This window comes from Aphelocoma coerulescens, chromosome 9 (genome assembly GCF_041296385.1).
Source record: "Aphelocoma coerulescens isolate FSJ_1873_10779 chromosome 9, UR_Acoe_1.0, whole genome shotgun sequence".
In the NCBI taxonomy this organism is placed as follows: domain Eukaryota; kingdom Metazoa; phylum Chordata; class Aves; order Passeriformes; family Corvidae; genus Aphelocoma; species Aphelocoma coerulescens.
Genome location: NC_091023.1, coordinates 8,940,437 through 8,946,436, shown reverse-complemented (window position 1 = coordinate 8,946,436; position 6,000 = coordinate 8,940,437). Strand labels below are relative to the sequence as shown.

The 6,000-nt window shown below is 39.6% G+C and overlaps 1 protein-coding gene across 1 annotated transcript in view; it reads left to right on the top strand.

Moving 5' to 3' along the window:
• Positions 1-4,016: 4,016 nt before the first annotated feature.
• Positions 4,017-6,000, top strand: part of EPHA4 (EPH receptor A4) — a 209,072-nt gene continuing 207,088 nt past the window's right edge. The window contains exon 1 of the mRNA XM_069024179.1: positions 4,017-4,084. The gene's annotated coding sequence lies outside the window, so the exon portion shown is untranslated. The remainder of the gene's footprint in view (positions 4,085-6,000) is intronic.

Below are 6,000 nucleotides of genomic sequence, written 5' to 3'. Positions count from 1 at the left end.
TGGAAGGCTTAGGTCTGATTCTACCTGTATCTATATCTGTCAAGTAAACATTGAAGTTTCCCAGAAAATGTGAAGTAAATAAAAATTCAGGCTGCATGAGTGAACTACAGAACTGAATTCTAAATTCTCTGGATATTTCTGTTTCAAATTTTGCATTTGTTATGATTTTTTTTTTTTTTTTAATTTGATCCTTTTATTTTGATTATGTCATGAAAACCTTCCCTGGTTGTGATTAACTAGTGGGATTTAGTTTGCATTTTGGCATAGTTACTTTATTTTGTTCTATATTGCATATAGAAGGTCTTGAAATTTGTTCACTTTTTTCCTGTTCTTTGTGGTTTTGGTAATATTTTGTTCCTGCAAAACTGATGAAAGATGTTGTACAGATGATGATTTTACAAGGAAGAAGAAAGAGGCAATGGGGTGGTGAGGGAAGGGAAAAGAAAAGGCACCTCTCTTGAAATGCTAGAGATGAGGCAACTATTTGGGACCATAGCACAGCAAATGTGTAGAGGGCATTTTTTTTATTCCCAAGACTCTTGGGTAAATACAGAAGCTTTGTAAGCTGCAAGGGATCTGTTCCTCTGCTCACATTTTAGTTTTGAACTGGTCTCTCAGATGATTTCAAGGGTTTGTGATTTTGGCTATACTTTTATAAGTCAAAGTTTATATTAAGTGCCACCGACAGTAGACTCAAGGTCTGGAATGGAACAGCATTTTCCTGGAAAGACCTGTTTGGAATGCAGCAATATCTAGAAGAGAAATGGGCCCAACTGTTCTTGTGAAGGATGGCAGTGGTTCCTGTCTGTTCTTGTCTTAGGCTCCCGACTCCACAGGGAATGTTACAAAGAAATACCATTTGTCCTCAAGAGCTGAGGGGTTGGAAATTTCTGGCTCAGTGCAGAGGCAGGAGATGCTAATGGGCATCCTAAAGACCTGATGTGCCCAGTGAAGGATGGGGCAAAGATGGAACTGTGATGCTCCCACATCTGCCTCTGCTTCCCACCATAGCCAGGAAGTCTGAGTCAGCAGCCAGGGCTGCTGTGGTTCAAACTACATTGATGATGCAACTATTTAAAGATGACCAGGCAACGCTGTTGCACCTTTTAAAGGTCCTGTTAAAAGCTGCAGGTTATTCAGTTAATCAGCTCTGGATCATTTATTTTCTCAGTATTTGTGCCGCTGTCTCCAAGGAGGACTGCACCCCCAAAGAGACTATTTTTTTGATTCAGCCCCACTGTATCAGCTCTGATACAAGTTGAAAAGCACCTCAAAGAATTAGAAAATACATATATATACGTATATGTATATATATTCCTGGGTTTTATCTCCTCAATTAGCCTTCAGCATCTCTTTTTCTTTAACCATATCAGCCTGAGCAGAGCAGGTGGGGGCATGGCTGGCTTCCCATGCTTTGTTGGATTAAGATGTGAAGGAAACACCATCAAAGGCTCAACTCATTTTCAGGTACCCCAGTGGGATGAGGAGTTGTGGAGTAAGAGTTTGTTGTGCTGTGCAGTGAAGATGAGCTCTGTAGGGAGCTGTGGGGTGCTGAATGCTTTCTTCCCTCCTTGTTCAGGCACAGGAAAAGAGTCTTCCCTTCAGTGTTGCTCAGACCGGGTGTAACATCACAAATCCCAAAGCTTTCCTGAATTTCTTGTAAGGCAGAAGTGTGCTAAGTACACAGCTAAATGTTTGCAACAAATAAGAAAGCATTTGGAACAGTTTGTCTTGTTGTTTTGTTTTCTAGCATTTTGGACAGCAAAGGAAGTTCTTTAATCTTGGTGCTCTCCCACTCTCACCTCTCCATTACTGATACTCAGTTTCCCACCAGGAGGTTGTAGGCAAGGTTGATCAGAGGCTGTGGCTTCACAAGTTGTAGCAGCAACAACAAATTGGTCCTTAAAAATAGTTTTTCTTTCTATTTCATGTTTTTCTGGGAAAAGAACTCTTCACTTTTTTTTTTTCATCCTTCCCCAGTAGATGGATGCAGCAGACTGAATGTAGTTGCTATGCACAGAGAGATCTGAGCCTGCACCTAACAAGAGGCTTGCTTCCACGAGTGACTTTCATTTAACCATGAAAGGCAAGCACCACTCCTGAGATCTTGGTGTCTCTCTGTAGCATTCTGCTGCTTGAGAAGGGTCTGTTTGGGCTCACATTAGTGACCTCTTCACCCACAAAAGAAAAATAAGGATTTGTACCCTGTTCTCCACTGGAAACATTTCAGCACTTATCACTGATTCTGGAAGTAATTTCCTCTGAGATTTTCTTAGCTTTGTACACAAAAAGTAGGACCTGAGAATTGTTTCAGTGCTGTTCCCCCACCCCCCCAGGCCCCTCCACACAGTAGGAGACAATAGCCTATTTCCTTTCCTTACTAGTAGATTCTGGAAGGCTTTTTTTGCCTGTTTTTATAGCCAACAGTTGGAAGCTTTTATTTTCTCTCCATGATTCTTCACATACAGTGGGGACTTCTGTTTTCATGACTCAATGATATGCTTGTCCATTTACAATACTTGATTACTTTTGAGTACGTAATAGATTGGGGGGAGGGTTCTTAGGTTCTTGCTTTTAATTTCTGTTTGAAGTAGTTATTTAAATAAGACAAAAATGAAATGGACTCTTTGAATAATTGGGGAAATGGAATTACTGACTTTCATAGAAGTCACTGAAGCAGTGTGATTCTAATTGAACCAACTGATGGAATAAGATACTGATAAATCTAAACTATTTGCTTTTGACAGAATTTTAATTTTTTAAATGATTTTCAAACAGAACAGCCAAAAGAAGGTTTTTCTTTTCTTTTAAAAAAATTTTCTATATCTATAAGGAATTTTTTTTAAGTAAAGGCCTTTTCCCACAGATATTCTTTGCAGGTTTTTGGGCATCTGTTCTGAATCTCCTGAGTCTTAATTGCAACAGTCTTTGTAGACATTAAAAATAAACATATAAAATATAAATAAACCAAACTCATTCTGTGGAAAAGCCTGCTATTATCAAAATTCTGGAAATTTTGGATCCATACTGTCTTCTGAGGATTAAAGGGAATCTAATTTGTCCATTTGAAAAGGAAATTGGGTCAGTGTCTTGAATGGCAGCTTTCTGGAGTACTGAAAACATCATATTCTTTATTATTTGGAATGTAAATGTGAATTTAGGATACTTTTACTTTTTTCTTCTCTATTGAAATTATTGTGTGACAGTGTTACTGAAGACATTTGGGTGGGGAAATTATTCCATGAGAAGTTGTATAGCAGTGGAAAGTGAATAACCTGAGGCAAAACAAGAAAGAAATCGGAACAAGTTCAGGTCAGGGATTATTACTTTGGGGATTAATAGCTGAGAGCAGCAAAGCAGGAGTGAGGTGAAAGCAGGCTAAATACTTAAGAGCTGCAGTCAGACCATACAAAAAGGACTTGTAGAAACATGGCAGTCCTGGCATGTTAATCAGGTTTTTGCCAGGAGGGATAGAAGTGCTTGTATAGGAATTGTATAGAAATTTATATTTTACACTATATACACAAAGAAAACCCTCAAACAACAAACTAGTTTCACAATTCACTTAAAAACTGGTCCCATTAAATTTGTGTGAATCCTTAATGTCAGTGTGTTTAAATACCTTATCTTGTTCTGGCGAACAAATCCAAGCCTGTTTCAATCCTGTTTAGGTATCCCAACGTTTACACAAGTTAACAACTTTGATTCCTAAGATTCTTAAATTGCTGGGCTGAATGGATGCAATCCTGCTAGTAAAGCTGTGCTGTGTAAAAACTGCACATCTGCCAACTTCAGCTCTAGAAAGTAACCTTGATAACCTTCTCCTTTACCTGATACTCAAATGTGCCCATGTTCACATGCTGGGCATCAGGAACGTGATGTTGCAAGGTGTTCAATTTGTCTGCTCCTGCCCTGAGTATGTAGAGACCAACTGCTTCCCTGGCTCTTGTTTCAGATCCATACAGACCTACCACCAGCCTAACAAGGTACCAGCAGTGCTAGGATATGCTGTAGCCTTCTCCAGCAACAGAACTTCATCAAGGTCCCATTTTTCTTGTCTTGGATGAATCGTGTACTCAGAATGGTAAGAATTTTACAGAATTTTACAGATTTTACAGAATGTCCTGATTTGGAAGGGACCCACAGGGATCATCAAGTCCAGCTCCTGGCTGAATGGCCCATACAGGATTGAATCCATGACTTTGGCATCGTTGGTGCCCATTCCCTTTAAGCATCTTCTAGTTGTAAGAAAAGTAGGTTTCTTCAGAAGAAATAATTTAACTAGTGGCTTTATATCAAAACCTCAGATTGTGAAGGCTTGGGAGGTTTGGAGTGTAAGTTGTGAGGAATGTGGACTGTTAGCACTTCACACCAGGCGTCGTGTCCTCAGCTGTGCAGTGTCCAGCACCCTGGAACTTCGTGCTGTGAACAGCAGCACAGATACTTAACACTGAAGCAGATATTTATATCTGCCATGGAAGGGGCATGGTGTGGTCAGGGAGCCAAAGGGAGAAATTCTGTCTGTAAGGTCTGTGCCCATCTGCAAGGACTGTCATTCTGGATCAAAGGGCTGAATTTTCTCTCTTCAAGGACTTTTTTTTGGTCATAGATAGGCAAGCTTGCTTTTATGTAAAAGTAAAAGACACACCAAACAGGTTATCCCAGTTTACAAATTTTAATAGTGTCAATATTTTAAAAAGCCCCCAAAAGTCAGGTAAGTCAGCTAACTTGTGACTGAAGAGTGATCCAGTACTCTGTATACACAATTCAGTATTACTTATCCAATGTTTGAATCTAATTTTCAATGTCTTCCTTTTAAGTGTGGATTTCTTATGTGTGACTATGGAACTGCCATTTATCATATTTTATTCCTTCAACTCTAGTACCTTGTGAATATGAACTGCTGCTTTTGAAATTGTTCCCTTTTTATCATTGACTGTTCAGTGATTTATTTCTTACTAAGATTGCGGATCAGATGTTCTGTCTTTGAATGTTAGCCTTCCATGGGAAGAATGATGAAGGTGGGCAAATGACATCAAATTTAATTCTGCATATTCTCACAGTGACTTAGTCTTTGAGCAGCACTGCTGAGTACCTGCTGAAGCACTGCTGAGCTCTGTATGTGTAATAGAAAGCTGTCAAGCAGCTTGTGTTACAACATGTTTGTTTGCATTCTACTGTAAGCAGCTGTAAATAAACATCTTGCAACAAGGCCATGGTTTTGTCTGCAGTTCAGGAAGGAAGAGAAGGAGGGATTCAAGTTGCTTTCTTCAGGCTGCTTTGATGTTCCAATCTGCCTAAGGTGGTGAACTGCCACATGTGCCTGGGAACTGACCAGAGTGTGCTCCTTGTTTCTTGCCCCTTCAGTTCCTTCCAGAAAGCCCAAGAACCCCTCATTTTGTTCTGGGGATGAGTGAGGCACTTCACTCCTTTATTTTTTGAACCAAGATTCTCTTTTATGTGACCTGAATTGATATTAAAGGAGAAGATTATTCTGAGGCCCTCCTGTTGCCAAGTCTTTGTCAAGCCTCATCTGTGTCTACTTGCAGGGCAGAGTTCTTGGCAAGCAGCCCTATCAACTTTCTTCCTCCTGCTGCTGGTGTAGGAGCCAAACACAATGGAAACAGATCACGTTTTTCTTATCTTTTGATCGGTTTTTTGCTCACATTGGATTTCTGCTCTGCTAGCATTGAAAATAATTAAGAGCTGGTAATTCGGCCATGGTTAGGACTAGATATAACTTATACCATAATGTTCATTCCCTTTGCTTTTCACTTACCTCCTATCCCCAGGGTAAGGAAAGTGACATTCATGAAAAAAGAAAAGTTAGGTCAAAACTTCTCAATTTTTCACCAAGAGCTAAACTTGGCTGCACAAGTCCTGAAGGACGGGTGTCTACTTTCTAGAAAACAAATGATATATTGATTTCCTATTAAAAGAGAGCACTGACAGGAACTTTCAAAACAAAAGTCTTCTTTCAGCAGAACATTTAAATATGGG